We start from the raw sequence: 19,057 nt of genomic DNA on the forward strand, positions 1-19,057 counted from the left end.
AATGGTATGAAGTTGGATGGGAGAAAGATACGAGGGTCACTCCAAAAGGAATGCACACTATTTTTGTAAAAGTAGAGTTTTCATTCTGCATGTGTGAAAGTTTTACAGTGTGTAGATACATCCTTCCCACTTGTTTTCAAACTTTGTTCAACCTGTTCCCGTGAGTTGCGCCGGCACAGCATGTCTTAAAGACGGCTGCTACACTTGACTTTCGTCAGAAGCAACGTGCTGTCATAGAATTCCTGTACTGTGAAAACGAGACAGTGGGAAACATCCACAAGGATGGACAAACAGGTTACGGGATGAAAGCTGGCACGGCAGTATTGAGGATTGTCCTCGCAGCGGCAGGCCTCGTACTGTACACACTCCAGACAATGTGCAGAGAGTTAACGAATTGGTGACTGCTGACAGACGCATCACAGTGAACGAATTGTCACGCTACGTTGGGATAGGGGAAGGAAGTGGTTGCAGAATACTGAAAGTGTTGGCGTTGAAAAAGGTTTGTGCAAGGTGGGTTCTCAGGATGTTGACAGTGGCTCACAAAGAAACAAGAAAACGGTATGCAGCGAACTTTTGGAACAGTACGAGGATGGTGGAGATGAATTTCTTGGAAGAATTGTGACACGTGATGAAACATGGCTCTATCATTTTTCACCAGAGAGGAAGAGGCAATCAATGGAGTGGCATCATGCAAATTCATCCAAGGAAAAAGAATTTCAGAACCACACCTTCTGCTGGAAAAGTTATGGCTACGGTGTTTTTCGATTCCGAAGGACTCTTGCTTGTGGACATCATGCCAAGTGGAACCACCATATGTGACACTGAAGAAACTTCAAGCTCGAGTGAGTCGTGTTCGACCACATCGGCAAAAGCAGGTTGTTTTGCTGTTGCACGGCAATGCACGGCCACATGTCAGTCAAAAAGGCATGGAAGCGATCAGAAAACTCGGATGACAACACTGAAACACCCGTCTTACAATCCTGACCTGGCTCCATGTGACTGTCATCTCTTTGGGAAACTGAAATACTCTCTTCGTGGAACAAGATTTGAAGATGATGACTCCCTTGTGCGCGCTGCCAAACAGTGGCTCCAACAGGTTGGTCCAGAATTTTACCGTGCGGTTATACAGGCGCTGGTTCCAAGATGCCGCAAGGCAGTTGAGAGGGATGGAAATTATGTGGAGAAATGAAAATATTGTTTCTAAAGGATGTATCTATACACTGTAAAACTTTCAAACATGTAGAATAAAAGATGGATTTAAAAAAAAAATTGTGTGCCTTTCTTTTGGAGTGACACTCGTAGATCGGGTTTAACGTCCCGTCGACATAGAGGTCGTTAGAGAGGAAACAAAGGCTCGGATTGTGTCAAGAATGGGGAAGGAATTCGGTCATATCCTTTCAGAGGTTCCATCCCGGTATTTGCCTGGAGCGATTTAGGGAAATTATGGAAAAGCTAAATGTGGATGGCCGGACGCGGGTTTGAACCGTCGTCCTCCCGAATGCGAGTCAGGTGTCCTAACCACTGCGCCACCTCGCTCGAGCAAAAGGATCTAGCTGTTCCGGCAATAATTTATGTAATATTTTATTTTAATGAAATCGCTTTATGGAGCCGACATTGTTACTAAGTTTCCAACTGAAAATACCTCCAGTGTACAGGAGCGCTTTAATGTTGACTGCATCGTGAGTACATCTATAGGGGGCGTTCAATAAGTAACACAATTTTTCTGAAAGCAGGTTGCTTTTATTCAGGATTCCAATACACCATATTATTCCCCACTCTTCTGGCTACAGAACTCTATTTTTCAACAAAATCTCCGTTCAGTGCGACGGCCTTACGCCACCTTACTGGGAGGGCTCGTATGCCCGCATGGTACCACTCTACTACTCGACGTCGGAGACAACGCCTTGCTGCGTCAGTAACCTGCCCATCATCCAAGTACTGCTTGCCGCGGAATGCATCCTTCGTTGGGCCAAACAGACGGAAGTCGGAAGCTGCGAGATCCGGGCTGTAGGATGGATGAGGAGAAACAGACCAATCACGTTTTTTGAGTGCCTCGGAGTGCATCCTTCATTGGGCCAAACAGATGGGAGTCGGGACGTGCGAGATCCGGGCTGTACATTCTATGAGGAAGAACTGCACAGTGAAATTTTGTGGGCTCCTCTCGGGTGTGAGGCCTTGCGTTGTCATGGAGAAGGAGAAGTTGGTTTGCATTTTTGTGGCGACTGTGGCGGAACCAGTTTATAGTATTTCGTGGCTTTAATTACTTATGATATTTCAGCTAAATCAAAAAAATATAAAACCAGTTACCTATTGTCAGCGTAACAATTCGTTTGATATCAAAAAATGATTATCCCGGCTAATATTTGTCACTCTGATAAAGAAATCTCCACTTGACGTTGTATAGAATTGTCTCTAAAGTCGTGTGAGTGGCACTAATTTGCATGTCATTTATCAGGTTTTACACAACTGTTACTTAAGATGGAAGCACCTTTCTCTATCAAAAGGATCATCTAGTCACAAAATACTACCCGCGCACAACACTGAAGTATGTTTCCTATTAAAATATTTCATGTAAATCGTCCGAAATAATTAGGCTTCATACATAAGCAAATAAGAAACTGATATTACGAAACATGCTGTGAGCTCTATTTTTAAAGATTCAATCTGAGCTGAATTCTGTCTTTTAAAGTAGATTCGGGACCACCGGTGCACATTTGTTTCCATTCATTTATATCTAACAACATTTATGTTTGTTAAAATTCTCGATTCAAAACTGCCGCGGAGATATTTTTGCTAAGATGGCGGCAGATAGACGATAGTCAATTTGTCTATTGTTAGTCTCGATTCCTTTTATATCAAGTTAATATATTTAGGTAAAACTCTTTAAGCCTTTTATCTCTATTATTTAGCATTTAAAATCATTTTCAATGATAAATACCGTCATATTTTTTATACCAGCTACTAGTAAATTCCGCTGTAAGTTACTAGCGCTAATGCCTGCGCTCCTAATTGCGGAGCTGAAAATTAACACTTAAAAACATTAATTAGATCGGATTACTACTGAAATAAATACAAATCCACGTCTAGGCAATAGCGACTCTGTTTTTCAAATAATAATTAACAATATATATGGTTACAGGTTTCCTCTTTGTAGACCTCACACGTCTCCTGTCCGAACAGTTCACCGGTTAGCACAGGAAGAACAACTGAACCACAATTATCGCAGATGACCAAAAAAAAAAAAAAAAATTATAATTGTCGTTGTCCATGAGTGTAGTTCTCTGATAATAATTTTAATTCACACAGAAATTAAATTATTACAGAAATAATGAAATAATTATCGTCATTTTACACGATACAGTCCTTTTATACGTAGTATTGATAATATTTGTTGAAGTTTGTTCACATAGTATTCATTTTAACATCTTGTGGCTAGAATAAAGTGTCGTGGATATTACACGAGTTACACGCTGAAGTCGTTTCTTCAGTTTCCTGAGGATAGCACACTGTACTTCAGAGTTGCTCGTTGCACCATGCGAAGAACTTCAAACAGAATAACCTCTTCAGAGTGCCAGAAGTACGTCGCCATGACTTTACCGGCTTTGAACTTTTTCTTCGGAGGACACGTGGTGTGACGCCAGAGTATGGACCGCTGTTATGTTTCCTGTTCGAAATGGCGAACCCATGTTTTCATCGCCTGTAACGATGTCTGACAAAAAATTGTGACGATCAGCGTCGTAACGCTCATGCAGTTCCGCACAGATGATCCTTCGTTGTTCTTTACGGTCTTATGTTAAACGGCGAGGAATCCAACGGGCACACATCTTTGAGTACGCCAACTGGTGGACGAGTCTGTCAGCGTTATCAACACACACACACAATCGTGTGGCGAGATGTTTAATTGTAATCCGTCGATCACGTCGAATAACAGTATCCGCACGTTCCAACATTACAGGAGTCACAGCTATGTGAGCGTGAGATGGACAGGTTTCTGCGACCTCATTGCGATGATGACAGGCACCTCGCCCAACGATTCTTTGTACTTTTGTTCATTGCCAGGTCTCCGTAGACATTCTGAAAGGGCCTATGAATGTCTGCGATGTTCTGATTTTCCGCTAAGAGAAACTCAGTGACAGCCGTCCTGCTTGAAACGCAAATGCGTTACAGACTCCATTTTGAACGCTATGTCGGGACTTCATGGAACCATAGGGGCAGAGACTGGAATATTCCATTACATCCCACAACAAATTCCGCATTTTTTTGACCGAAAAAAGTATTGGGTTGATTGTTGGACGCCACCGGTATAAATTTGTAACCTCTATCGTCGCCTGAATAGAGATTCCGTATTCACTTGTTTCCGAAAGGCTTTAGACACTGTACCACATTGTATACAATTCAGATACAGTGTGTTCGCAGATAAGTGATTGGTGATGAATATTTTATTAAAAGAACGTACCGAGTTGAGTGTGCCTCCGGGAAGCGTAATATGACCTTGAGTTCTCAACAGGCACAAACGAGGTATCAAATCGAATGAGCAGCACTAAGCACATTAATCGCTGACGATTCTGTTGTCTGTGAGGAAACTGTCGTCTTTGGACGACCATAAGAAGATTCAGAAAGACGAAACTTGCATTTGGTTCAACGAATTGCAGCTCTCTTTAAATGCCGCTGAATGCCCGTGACGAAACAGAGAGGACGCAATAATATCATATCTCAAGGTTAGTTAAATAACTTACTAAACACAGCATAGCGTGCATTTAGAAACGATGTGAAATGAAATGGATGAACACTTAAAATGTTTATTCCTACAACTCCAAGGCTTTTTTTTTTTTTTTTTTTTTTTTTTTTTTTTTTCAAACTAATTACACGAAACTGTGAAACTTTTGACTTCTCGATTTTATATCCGTGCAACCGTACACATTTACAAGTCGCTAGGAGCCTGGGCACATGATAGGCAGCATGAGCTGTCCTCGGGTTTGCCCGAGCGCTGGTGCTTTGTCCTGGTGAAAAAGCAAACGTGAAGCCTATTCCGGTCGTTTTCGGCGCGATGCTTGGAAGGAGCTAGTTCTTCAAAATATCTGTGTGGGTTGCAGCTGTCACCGTACAGCCCTTTGGGACACAGTAAGCACTATGCCATCGCTGTCACAGAAGATGCCCACCATTTTTTCCAGCACTGGCGCGTACCCGAATTATGCTTGGTGGTTTTGAGTGTGTGTACTTCCATTGAGTTGACGGACGCCTCGTTTCACGATTGAAAAAGGGCATCCATGTTTCATCCCTAATCAACGCTGCCTAGCAGCATGCTACGCGGCGACTGCGTATGTTGGTCCGTCAGCATTAGTGGCACCAATCTGGAGAACACTTTCCGGATTTTCAGGTCTTCATGTTGGATTGTACGTACAGATCGTACGCAAACGCCAACACTGGAAGCTAAGTGTACCACATTCATTCGGCATTCCTCCAAAACAACTTCCACCACTCGTTGGATCATGTCGTCAGACCAGCTGGTGCGAAACCGATATTGTCTTCGTACATTGTCAAACCTTCTTTCTCAGCGACAAACGCACATTAGACACCTCTATGACGCCATCATCACAAGGCTCACTCAACTGGCGATTAATTTCAGTCGGAGAAAACGAACGATTACACGCTGTGTTTGTAATGAAAACGCCCCCAATTTAACCATCAATAACAGTCCTCTCTCTCCCCATGCCGTAAGTTCTGTGTGCCGCAGAGCACTGCCATCTCTGTAACGCAATTCACAATTATTACACGTGTATTTTAAAGCAAACCGCATGTTTCTGTCTTTTTCCAGACCTGAGGAAGAAATCGCACTCATTGCAACTAGGACTTTGTATAAAATGTCGATTTATCGATATTTAAAACAAATTCACTGCACGTCGGGCATGTATTTCACAATATATCGATAACAATAACGCAATATCGACTGCCGATATTATAATTGTATATTCCATTTTTCATAATTTTCGGAAAATATTTGAAGTTGTTCTGAAATTGTAGTAGAATTTACCTGTCACTGGGTCAAGGAGTCTTACTCTTTACCCGCCGATGTATCGAGAGGCTATTAAATTTTTTAAATATCGATATATAGGAATCACGTTTTTTTTAAAAAAAAATCAAGAGCACTTGTTATAACTTGGTGACACCTCGTATTCCATCTTCCTCTATGTCCTCTGATAACCACACAGCGCATTTACACCACAGTACATCCCTGTCCGTCTGTATACGAGATCTACCTGTTCTTAGTTATCTGTGGTTATTCCTTCGTTCAGTCAATCACCAAGAGTCGACTTCGTCAACTTTAGAAGGGTTGAAACGTTGCTGACGGACGTGTTACTCTGGTGACATCCAATCGGTGGTCGATGTTCGAAGTCGGCAATATTTAAAAAAGTATGTAAGTAGATTGTTTAGGTTTTTATATTGGTAATGCCACGTAGCGCTCTGTATGAAAATCACTGGCTGTGCTGTGTGCAGTCTGTGGCTGGTTGGCATTGTTGTAATATTCGCTATTGTAGTGTTGGGCAGTTGGATGTGAACAGCGCGTAGTGTTGCGCAGTTGGATGTGAGCCGCTAGATGTGGGGTGAGAGACGGCGGAGTTTTGAGAGCGGATGATCTGGACGTGTGTCCGTCAGAGAGAGTAAATTTGTAAGACTGGATGTCATGAACTGATATATATATTATGACTTTTGAACACTATTAAGGTAAATACATTGTTTCTTCTCTATCGAAATCTTTTATTTGCTAACTGTGCCTATCAGTAGTTAGTGCCTTCAGTAGTTAGAATCTTTTATTTAGCTGGCAGTATTGGCGCTCGCTGTATTGCAGTAGTTCGAGTAACGAAGATTTTTGCGAGGTAAGTGATTCATGAAAGGTATAGGTTAAGGTTAGTCAGGGCCATTCTTTTGTTGGGATTATTGAAAGTCAGATTGCGTTGGGCTAAAAACATTGTGTGTCAGTTTAGTGATGATCAGAATAAGTAAAGAGAGAAATGTCTGAGTACGTTCAGTTTGGCTCAGCAGTTTGAAAATCAAATAACGTAAGGAGTTATCAGCACAATCATTTATAAATTTTTCAAATGGGGCGTTTCAAGTATCGTTTCCGGCTCTCGATGTATCGAGAAAAGGTGTCGACGGAGGAAATATCGACGTACCGGCCCATAAAAATGTCGACTTCATATTGTAAAAATACTGCCGGTTTTCTAGCTGCGTATTGAAGTATTGGTTTATTGTTAGATATTTTGTACATGAACAAACTAGGAGCCTTCACATCCCCCTTAGAACAAGAATTGAATGGGAAACGATGCATGTTCAAGCTTGGCGATAACCACTTTGCTAATAATGGTAACTGCATTTAGGTGGCACAATAAAAGGTGACCGATGGGTCTGTCGTTCGGTTTCGTCACATATCGGATATGTGCGGGACACTTCATGTGTCTGCCAACGCCAGCAATCTAACAGTTGTAGTGTGAAAATCGTGTGGTGAAGCCACGCCCCCAAAAACGTACGTTTTTCATATTAGGTGCATTGTGCAGCCACCTACTACCAGGTTCTCCATACCAGCGGCCTCAGTAGTCATTAGACATCGTGAGAGAGCAGAATGGGGCGCTCCGCAGAACTCACGTACTTCGAACGTGGTCAGGTAATTGGGTGTCACTTGTATCATACGTCTGTACGCGAGATTTCCACACTCCTAAACATACCTAGGTAAACTGTTTCGATGTGATCGTGAAGTGGAAACGTGAATGGACACGTACAGCTCAAAAGCGTACAGGCCGACCTCGTCTGTTGACTGACAGAGACCGACGAAAGTTGAAGAGTGTCGTAATGTGTAATAGGCAGACGTCTGTGCAGACCATCACACAGGAATTCCAGACTGTATCAGGACTCACTGGAAGTACTATGACGGGGGGGGGGGGGGGGGGGGAGGTGAGAAAACGTGGATTTCATGGTCGAGCGGCTGCTCATAAGCCACACATCTCGCTGCTACATGCCAAACTACGCATCGCTTGGTGTAAGGAGCGTAAACATAGCACGATTGAACAGTGAAAAAGCGTTGTGTGGAGTGACGAATCACGGCACACAATGTGGCGGTCCGATGGCAGGGCGTGGGTATGGCGAATGCCCGGTGAACGTCATCTGCCAGCGTGTGTAGTGCCAACAGTAAAATTCAGAGGCGGTGGTTTTATGGTGTAGTTGTGATTTTCATGGTGGGGGCTTGCACCAAATGGTTCAAATGGCTCTGAGCACTATGGGACTTAACGTCTGAGGTCATCAGTCCCCTAGAACTTAGAACTACTTAAACCTAACTAACCTAAGGACATCACACACACCCATGCCCGAGCGGGATTCGAACCTGCGACCGTAGCGGTTGCGCGGTTCCAGACTGTAACGCCTAGAACCGCTTGGCCACACCGGCCGGCGGGCTTGCACCCCTTGTTGATTTGCGTAGTACTATCATAGCACAGGCCTACATTGATGTTTTAAGCACCTTCTTGCTTCCCACTGTTGAAGAGCAATTCGGGGGATGGCGATTGCATCTTTCAACACGATCGATCTCCTGTTCATAATGCACCGTCTGTGGCGGAGTGGTTACGCGACAATATCATCCCTGTAAAGAACTGGCCTGCATAGAGTCTTGACCTGAATCCTACAGAACACCTTTCGGATGTTTTGGAACGCCGACATCGTGCCAGGCCTCACCGACCGATTTCGATACGTCTCCTCAGTGCAGCACTCCCTGGAGAATGGGCTGCCATTCCCCAAGAAACCTTCCAGCACCTGATTGAACGTATAGCTGCGACGGAGGAAGCTGTCATGAAGGCTAAGGGTGGGCCAACACCATACTGAATTCCAGCGTTACCGATGGAGGGCGCCACGAATTTGTAAGTCATTTTCAGCCAGGTGTACGGATACTTTTGGTCGCATAGTGTAAATGTCGTAGTATCTGTTGGTAACGCCGAGTGTCGATTACGTCAGCATCTCGCCTAACACCTCACCGCCCACCGCAAAGACGACACTTGTCATTTAGATTTTTGTTCATCATTTTCAGCAACTGCCTTTCAAGAATGGGGAAAAATAGCACACTACTTTTGTTAACAACTGTTTTTTAACGCAGCTGGTGTGGTATTTCTTCACTTCGGAAATCATGTAATTCCATTCGCACCGTCACTATATTTTTATCACAGAAAATTAAATTAAATCGCTTTCAATTTAAGATGATTGTCTGCAGCAGTAGTATAATACTATCTGCTTTTGGACACAATAAGTACAGGATTGAAAATCAACTGTGAATTAAAATAGACTTGTCTTGTTTTGACTGTTTCCGTCACTTGTGACTTTATCACTTACGTCAAGAGGAGCCGCCGTGTTGGATAAACACCTGCAGATGGACGTGCTATGGAGTATTTGAGGGAAGCAGCGCCAGCGTCGCATGTGCGGAATAGGCCGGCGCGCACCAGCGAGGAGAAACTCGCAGCTTTCTACGCAGGCAATGAAATACGAGGCGGAGCGGGGCGGCGGAATGGGGGTGGGAGGGGACCCGAGCTCTTCTTCCGGCGCCTTACATCCGCCGCGCCGCCTGCTGCCGGCGCCGGCATAGGCTGTGGCCAGCAGGGGCGGGCTGCCAGGACAAGGCATCCAAAACAGTGGCGTCTCCAGTACTCAGGAAATGCAGTCCATCCACGAAAGAGTAGCATACGAAACACTATAGTTGCCCCGTAATTCGTCGTTGCCCCTCAGTGTGGGAGCTTTACCACATAGAACATCCGAAGAAGACCAGTCAATCGAAATAAGTCACAATCACGTTATTTATTTAGTCGCCAACCGGTTCCAACCCGCGATGGGGTCATCTTCAGGGCAATTTATACCATTTGGTCGCTCGCTGGAGTTGTCACCCTCCCTGTGCACGATTGATAGTTACCAACCGTGCACAGGGAGGGTGACAACTCCAGCGAGCGACCAAATGGTGTAAATTGCCCTGAAGATGACCCTATCGCGGGTTGAAACAGGTTGGCGACAAAATAAATAACGCGATTTTGACTGTCATTTTGAATGATTGATTATAAGTAAACCAATCGCTGCTATCTCCACGCAACTATGTTGTCTAAACATTTATACAAAGAAGAGCGGCGCGCTTCGTCACGGGTGCATTTAGTAAGCGCGGAAGCTTCACGGAGATGTTCGGCCGGCAGCAGTGGCAAAGGCTGCAGGAGAGACATTGGGCACTACTGTGTGATTCATTTTAATACCCTGAGGGCGTACGTCTCTAGATATGCGGCATCTTCCAACTAGAGTTGTTGACAAAACATCGATATATAGTATTTGCTCGAAAAAAAAAACAAAAAAGACACACTTATATATCGACATCAAAATGCCGATCATGAGTGCCGATATTTTTATTTTACATTACATTTTTTCACAATTTTCGGTAAATATTTCAGATTGTAGTAGAACATAATTTTACTTTCATTGTATGAAGGAGCCTTACTACTTTTTTTAGCTTTCATCGCTTCCAATCTTTCTCTTTGTGTGAAGCAAGTATATGTGGCACGAAAGTAATAGTCCGCTTGCACTGGGCGGCAGGATATGAATGGAATAACAAGATTTCCGATGTGAAGAAACAGCACCCCAGTTGCATTAAAAAAAAAAAAATAACGCAACTAGTGCGCTATTTCTTCACATCGCCATTCTTCGAAACAGTTGCTCCAAAGTACGAACAAAAATCTAAATGACAAGATTTGGTCTTTACGGTGGGTCGAGACGTGTGAGGGGAGATCCTGACGTAAACACCACTCGACGCCACCAACAGAAACTGCGACGTTTACCTCCACCAAGCAGATTTGACTCTGCAACTGCGAGGTCGCTGGCTGGGAAGTCGATATGAAGTGTTCCAGACAAATCCGATATGTGACGAAACGGAACCACGGACCGGTCGGACAGCTTTTACTGTGCGACGTACATGCCGTTACCATTGTTCGCAAAGTGGTTATCGCCAAACGTGAACGTGCATTGTTTTTCTTTCGATTATTGCTCTAAGTGGATCTACATCCATACCCCGCAAGCCACCTGACGGTGTGTGACGGAGGGTACTTTGAGTACCTCTATCGGTTCTCCCTTCTATTCCAGTCTCGTATTGTTCGTGGAAAGAAAGATTATCGGTATGTCTCTGTGTGGGCACTAATCTCTCTGATTTTTATCCTCATGTTCTCTTCGCGAGATATACGCAGGAAGGAACAATATACTGCTTGACTTCTCGGTGAAGGTATGTTCTCAAAACTTCAACAAAAGCCCGTACCGAGCTACTGAGCGTCTCTCTTGCAGAGTCTTCCACTGGAGTTCTTCTATCATCTCCGTAACGCTTTCGGGATTACTAAATGATCCTGTAATGAAGCGCGCTGCTCTCCGTTGCATCTTCTCTATCTCTTCTATCAACCCTATCTGGTACGGATCCCACACCGGTGAGCAGTATTCAAGCAGTGGTCGAACAAGTGTACTGTAACCTACTTCGTTTGTTTTCGGATAGGCAGGCTGCCAGCTTGTTGATGTACAGAATAGCTAATAATAAATCAATACTTACATATACTGTTCTAAAACTCTGTGTGTGTGTGTGTGTGTGTGTGTGTGTGTGTGTGTGTGTGTGTGCGCGCGCGCGCGCGCAGCCGATATTTTTATGGGCTCCTGCGTCACTGTTTTTTCCGTCAACATATCGGTAGTTTTCGATATATCGTGAATTGATAATGACTTTTTTAATATCGGTGTATTTTATTCCCGATATTTTTTTAAAATATCAGCAGTCCTCCTTTCTACAGGTATCTCGCGGAAAGAGAGTGGCTGGTAGAAAGAAAAGGAGGAGAAAAGAGAACGGATGTGGACAATTACAAATTACTAGAACGTTTGTCTGTTGCAGAATCCTGGTGCATGTTGTTAGCTCGAACGATTATGACGTTGATGGCGGAGAGGCACGCTCTGTCAGCCCGGCTTCTGGAAAAAGCATCTCGCCTGAAACACATCTTGCTTCAGTCACACCAAATGTATTGCAAGTTGTGGCTGAAGCTGACCCGATACGTTCAGTGTTCCTGTAGTTCGGACATGCTTTAGGGACTACCCCATCACGACAGCGTCTTCATAAATTTGTGACTGAGTCCGAGAGTATGTGGCCAGTATTACCCACTACCTTACACTGAAAGGCGAATATCTGTCAGAAGAAAAGATAGTATTGTTAGTGCCGCATTGAAGGGTTACAACGCCTGCTACAAATCGTTTACGTATTTTGAGAAAATTGCATCTACATGTACATACACAGGGTGGTCCATTGATAGTGACTGGGCCAAATATCTCACGAAATAAGCATCAAACGAAAAACCTACAAAGAACGAAACTCGTCTAGCTTGAAGGGGAAAACCAGATGGCGCTATGGTTGGCCCGCTATATGGCGCTCCCATAGGTCAAACGGATATCAACTGCGGTTTTTTTAAATAGGAACCCCCACTTTTTATTACATATTCGTGTAGTACGTAAAGAAATATGAATGTTTTAGTTGGACCACTTTTTTCGCTTTGTGATAGATGGCGCTGTAATGGTCACAAACATATGGCTCACAATTTTAGACGAACAGTTGGTAACAGGTAGGTTTTTTAAATTAAAATACAGAACCTAGGTACGTTTGAACATTTCATTCCGGTTGTTCCAATGTGATACATGTACCTTTGTGAACTTATCATTTGTGAGAACGCATGCTGTTACAGCGCGATTACTTGTAAATACCACATTAATGCAATAAAATCATAGCGCCATCTGGTTTCCACCTTCAAGCCAGACAAGTTTCGTTCTTTATAGTTTCTTCGTTTGACGCTTATTTCGTGAGATATTTGGCCTGGTCACGATCAATGGACCACCCTGTATAGTCTACAAGCCACCCTATGGCGCATGGCGGAGGGTACCACACACCACTACAACTCGTTTCCTTTCCTGTTCAGTTCGGAAATAGAGCGAGGGAAAAACGACCGTCTGTAAGCGTCCGTGCGATCCCCGGTTTCTGTCATCTTATCTTCGTGATACGTAAAATGTACGTTGGCAGCAGTAGAATTGAAATGATAATTAAATGGACACCCTAGCTGCAACAGGCGTTGATGTACTTCATTGGGGACATGTTGAAAATGTGTGCCCCGACCGGGACTCGAACCCGGGACAGATACTACCGTCATATATAGTTAAAATATGGCTTCCCGGCCATTGACCTTCTTGTGCGAACGCACACGCTATGCCCGAACTCGTACGGGACTTGGTAGATTAATCTGCCACGAGTAATGAGTATGATGGGCAAACATCTATTAGGCGCACTACGAATGTAGTGGTGTGGACATGTTGGGAATGTGGATCTCACGGGGAGCGTGCAAGGGAAAAGTCCCTGCAGACGCACTATGCACTGTGCCCGCGGTGGCTCAGATGGGTAGAGCGTCTGCCATGTAAGCAGGAGATCCCGGGTTCGAGTCCCGGTCGGGGCACACATTTTCAACATGTCCCCAATGAAGTACATCAACGCCTGTTGCAGCTAGGGTGTCCATTTAATTATCATTTCATTTCTAGCAAAGCTGCATGGTCATCCTCGGTAACTGTTCTTTCGGGAACAGATACTACCGTCATATATAGCAATAGAATTGTTCTGCAGTCAGCCTCAAATGCCGGTTCTCTAAATGACCTCGATAGTGGCTCGCGAAATGAACTTAGTCTTGCCTCCAGGATTGCCATTTCAGATCACGGAGCAGCTGGCCTATTGATCAAACCTATCGGTAACAAATACAGCCGCACCTCTCTGAACTGCTTCGATGCCTTCCTTTAATCCGACGCGGTGGGTACTCCAAACACTCGAGCAGTACTTACGAATGAATCACTATAGTGTTCCGTACGCCGTTTCCTATATACAGGGTGTTTCCGTAAGGGCATAACAGGACATAGAGAGTGCTCCACTAAACAATTTGAGGCAGGGAACCTAGCGTCGGAGAAACCAGGTTAAGGAGATGTCGAAGTAAACTTGTCTACCGCTTTGTCTAGCATTACTGTTTTCCAGCTTTTTGCGACTAACATGCGTAGAAATTTGTATGTAATGCGTTGTTTATTTACATGTACTTTCTTTATATCCTACAAGGAAAGAAATAGGACGAGCCTGACTACCAGAGACTCATGATGCAGATTTTGTTTACTTGTCCAAGAGCTGGCTCTGTTGTATCGTATTTACATTGTCACATGACAGAACGTGCTATGAATCAACGACAGACCCATTCATTACCAGAAACTCATGATGAAGATTTTGTTTACTTGTCCAAAAGGTGGCTCTGTTATATTAACATTGTCACATGACAGAACGTGCAATGAATCAACGACAGACCCATTCGTTACTCAGTGCTATTCAGAGACGTACAGCACAATACGATGGAGCAGTACCGGTACAGTACTTCCTGGTCGCTGGACTGGAAGGGCAGGTCCTATACCGTGGCCTGCGAGCTCCCCTAACCTGAATCCCCTTGATTATTTCCTCTGGAGATATGTTAAGTCATTTGAGTGTGGGAGCCCAGTGGATACGGAGATGGAATTAGTTGTCAGAACTGTAGCCGCCTGTGATGTGATTCGAAAGACACCAGTGACATTTGTCAGGGTGCGTCAGAGTCTTGTTCGCCGATGTCATGCTTGCACTGAGGTTCATGGCCATCAGTTTCAGCACATTCTGTAAGATACAGTAAAAGTATTACGTTAATTGTGTCAGTGGCAGCATTTGCAGTTAACTGATGTAAATAAAAAAGTACCCAGCAATGTGATTTTATTCCTATTATGTCCTTAAGCTGGCTTCCCCATGTTCTCTACCTCAAATTGTTCAGTGAAGTATCCTGTATGTCCTATTAAATTTTTGCAGCCTCTTACGAAAACGCCCTGTACACTGGAACAAATAGCTATTGGTGTTTACGATGTTCACAATACGATAACTCGTTAACCGCTTGCACTAGCTTCCTCCAACAAACACCATTGATATTCTCATTCACTCTAGTTTTAGAATTTTACTGTCAATAGCCCTGTCCGCAGATCGTGGTTTTGCGGTAGCGTTTGCGTTTCCCGCGCACGGGGTCCCGGGTTCGATTCCCGGCGGGGTCAGGGATTTTTCCTCCCTCGAGATGACTGGGTGTTGTTGTTGTCGTCTTCATCATCATCATAAAAAAATGGTTCAAATGGCTCTGAGCAGTATGGGACTTAACATCTGAGGTCATCAGTCCCCTAGACTTAGAACTACTTAAACCTGACTAACCTAAGGACATCACACACATCCATGCCCGAGGCAGGATTCGAACCTGCGACCGTAGTGGTCGCGCGGTTCAAGACTGAAGCGCCTAGAACCGCGCGGCCACTCTGGCCGGCCATCATCATCATTCATCCCCATTATGGTCGGAGGAAGGCAATGGCAAAACCACCTCCACTAGGACCTTGCCTAGTACAGCGGTGCGGGTCTTCCCCTACGCTCCTCAGAGTATGGGACATCATCATCTACATCATCATCATCAACAGCAGGCATTGTCCTATTCAAAAATTTATAACTGTTGTAAAATAACTGCCCTTTCATCGACGTCTCAAAATTTGTGTATAGGCTGCAAATACAGATGCGTACCTGAAGTTCAATTATGTGAAAACCGCGTATCGACAGTGCCTTCCATGTCCGTGCAAGTGTTAGGTGATTCATCCTATGTGCATATATTTCAAGGACGGCAGGCAGAGAAACTTCTGATATTGGGGAGTATAGAGGAGGATTACGAAGCAGAGCAGTACAAACAGCTACAGGCTGCAGGTACACTTGTGGTGCGGTTGTAGGAGGCAGCGAATACGGTGTAACTAGCGCGCCTAACGAGTGAAGCCCGTTGCCGTGTTGCTGCGTGTCGGCGTGAGCAGTGTCTGGAGGAGCAGGTAGCGACACGGGCTGCGGCGAGACGGCGTGCCTTTAACGTCCCAGTTTTTCCGGCGGCTGCGGCCGGCGCCGCTGTTCTCAGCTTTCTCAGCTCTACTCCGCAGTGTTCACTGTGCACGGGGGAGGCAGCGGCAAAGCGCTGCAATATTCAGCAGGCGCTGCGGTCGCAGGAGGCTCCGCGGTGTGCTACCACACCGCGTCCTGAGTAAATGCCGCGCCGTGACCATCTCTCTCCCTCACTCCCTCTCTCTCTCTGTGTGTGTGTGTGGGGGGGGGGGGGGGGGCAAACCTACGTTTCTAGCATTTGTAGACTTAGAGAAAGCTTTTGACAATGTTGACTGTAATACTCTCTTTCAGATTCTAAAGGTGGCAGGGGTAAAATACAGGAAGCGAAAAGCTATTTACAATTTGTACAGAAAGCAGATTGCAGTTATAAGAGTCGAGGGGCATGAAAGGGAAGCAGTGGTTGGGAAGGGAGCGAGACAGGGTTGTAGTCTGTCCCCGATGTTATTCAATCTGTATATTGAGCAAGCAGTAAAGGAAACAAAAGAAAAATTCAGAGTGGGTATTTAAAGTCCAGGGAGAAGAAATAAAAACTTTGAGGTTCGCCGATGACATTGTAATTCTGTCAGAGACAGCAAAGGACTTGGAAGAGCAGTTGAACGGAATGGACAGTGTCTTGAAAGGAGGATATAAGATGAACATCAACAAAAGCAAAACGAGGATAATAGAATTTAGTCGAATTAAGTCTACAAGGAATGGTGTGTAACATACAGCCATGTGACAGGGCGTAAGAACAATCGTCACAAAGGAATCGTGGGCGAAAGGGATCAGAGACGAATATCATGCCTTGTCCGTAACGGTCTGTTTCAGGCACTACATGAATCGCTGATGCCAGTGAAAGCAGTAGCTTCTCACACTTTCTGTTCACTAAATGTCCCACCTAAATAATCATGTCTTCAGTCTGGAAATGCCTGCCACTCAATGCTCTGTTCCTCAGAGGAAAAGTGGAAGTGTGACGGTGTGCCGTGACACAAAACGTGGCTGAGGCAAAAAGCTTTAAGGTTTTCACACAAAAAATTCGGAGACGTTTCTTTGCAGCGCGCCCTCGGAAAATGACAATTAACATACTAAATCGAACTGACTTGGATTTTTATCATTTGGCTATTACTTCTCTCCAGTATAATTTTTAGACAGACTTGAAAAGAGCTAATATAAATACCGAAACCGATAGTAGACTTCATAAAGTTCTCACCAGCGACTGGAGCACTTTACATTAACCCAAGACATAGTTATGGAATCAGTAGCCTCCAAACGTGAAGAAACTAATAACTCCGCCGCAGCTCGATCAGAAGTCTGCCCTTATCGATTACGAGGATTGAACTATCGATGGTCGGCCGTTGTGACCGAGCGGTTCTAGGCACTTCAGTCCGGAACCACGCGGCTGCTACGATCGCAGGTTCAAATCCTGCCTCTGGCATGGATGTGTGTGATGTCCTTAGGTTAGTTAGGTTTACATAGTTCTAAGTTTAGGGGACTGATGACCTCCAGTGGTTCAAATGGCTCTGAGCACTATGGGACTTAACAGCTGAGGTCATCAGTTCCCTAGAACTTAAAACTACTTAAACCTAACTAACCTAAGGACATCACACACATCCATGCCCAAGGCAGGATTCGAACCTGCGAACGTAGCGGTCGCGCGGTTCCAGACTGAAGCGTCTAGAGCCGCTTGGCCACACCAGCCGGCTGACCTCCGATGTTAAGTCCCATAGTGCTCAGAGCAATTTGAACCATTTTGAACTGTCGATCCGACACTCTATGGAATCTAGCGGTAAAAGCCTTATTGAACTTGGAGACACTGAGTTGTGTTATAGTCCATTTTGGAAACTAAAGCTATTTTGAATCTGTAGAAACAGTACTGTCCTCGACGCGGGGCATTCAATAAGCAAGTTGGTTTTATCAACGATTCAAGTACAGCATATTAATCCTTATTCCTTATTCCTTATTCTTTTGGCTGCAAAACCCTATTTTTCAACATGATTTCCGTTCAGTGCGACAGCCTTACGCCACCTTATTGGGAGGGCTTGTGTAGCTGAATAGTTCGCTTCTACGGGTCGACGACGGAGACAACGTCTTGCTGCGTCAACAACCTCCCCGTCATCCACGTACTGCTTCCCGCTGAGCACATCTTTCATTGGGCCAAACATATGGAAGTCGGAAGGTATGAGATCCTGGCCATAGGGCGGACGAGGAACAACAGTACAATGAAGTTTTGTGAGATTGTCTCGGATGCACAAGCTTGCGTGAGACCTTGGGTTCTCATGGAGAAGGACAAGTTCGTTTGCATTTTCGTGGCGACGAAATCGCCGAAGTCGTTTCTTCTATTTCCTGAGGGTAGCATAGTACACTTCAGAGTTGATCATTGCACCATGAGGAAGAAGATCAAACAGAGTAAGTTCTTCAGAGTCCCAGAGGGCTGTTGTCATGACTTTACTGAATGAGGATGCGGCTTTGAACTTTTTCTTCGGAAGAGAGGTGGTGTGGCGCCAGTCAGTGGATTCTCATTTTTTTCCAGTCTCTAGTTATGAATTAATGTTTCATCGCTTGTGACGATGTTCAATATAAGATTGTTGTGATCAGCTTCGTAAGGCCCTAGCAATTCCCCACAGACGGTCCTTCATTGCTCCTTATGGTCTTCTGTTAGATGGCGATGAATCCAGTGGGCACACATTTTTGACTACCACGACTGGTGGACTAGTGTGTCAGCATCGCCAACAAAGACGTCCAGTTGTGCAGCGAGGTATCTGATTGCGATCCGTCGATCACCACGAATGAGAGTGTCCGCACGTTCCAACATTGCAGCAGCCACAGCTGTTAGCGGCCGGCCGGCAAGCGAGAGATCGCGCAGGTTTGCACGACCTTGCTGAGATGATGATGACAGACGCCTCGCCCAACGACTCACTGTGCTTTTGTTCACTCCCAGGTCTCCGCAGACATTCTACAAGCACCTATGAGTAGCTGCGCTGCTCTGGTTTTCCACCAGAAGAAACTCAATGACAGCTCTCTGCATGGCGTACACCTCCGTTACAGATA

At 44.9% G+C, this 19,057-nt stretch overlaps 1 protein-coding gene and 1 non-coding gene across 3 annotated transcripts in view; both read left to right on the top strand.

Annotated features, from left to right (window-relative positions):
• The window catches only part of LOC124605630 (lysophosphatidylcholine acyltransferase), a 691,248-nt gene that overhangs the window by 571,544 nt on the left and 100,647 nt on the right, over positions 1 to 19,057 (top strand). The window lies entirely within an intron of this gene.
• On the top strand, positions 13,449 to 13,523 carry Trnat-ugu. Its single transcript has one exon. It is a non-coding gene; the product is annotated as a tRNA-Thr (tRNA).

This window comes from Schistocerca americana, chromosome 3, assembly GCF_021461395.2.
Source record: "Schistocerca americana isolate TAMUIC-IGC-003095 chromosome 3, iqSchAmer2.1, whole genome shotgun sequence".
Taxonomy (NCBI): Eukaryota; Metazoa; Arthropoda; class Insecta; order Orthoptera; family Acrididae; genus Schistocerca; species Schistocerca americana.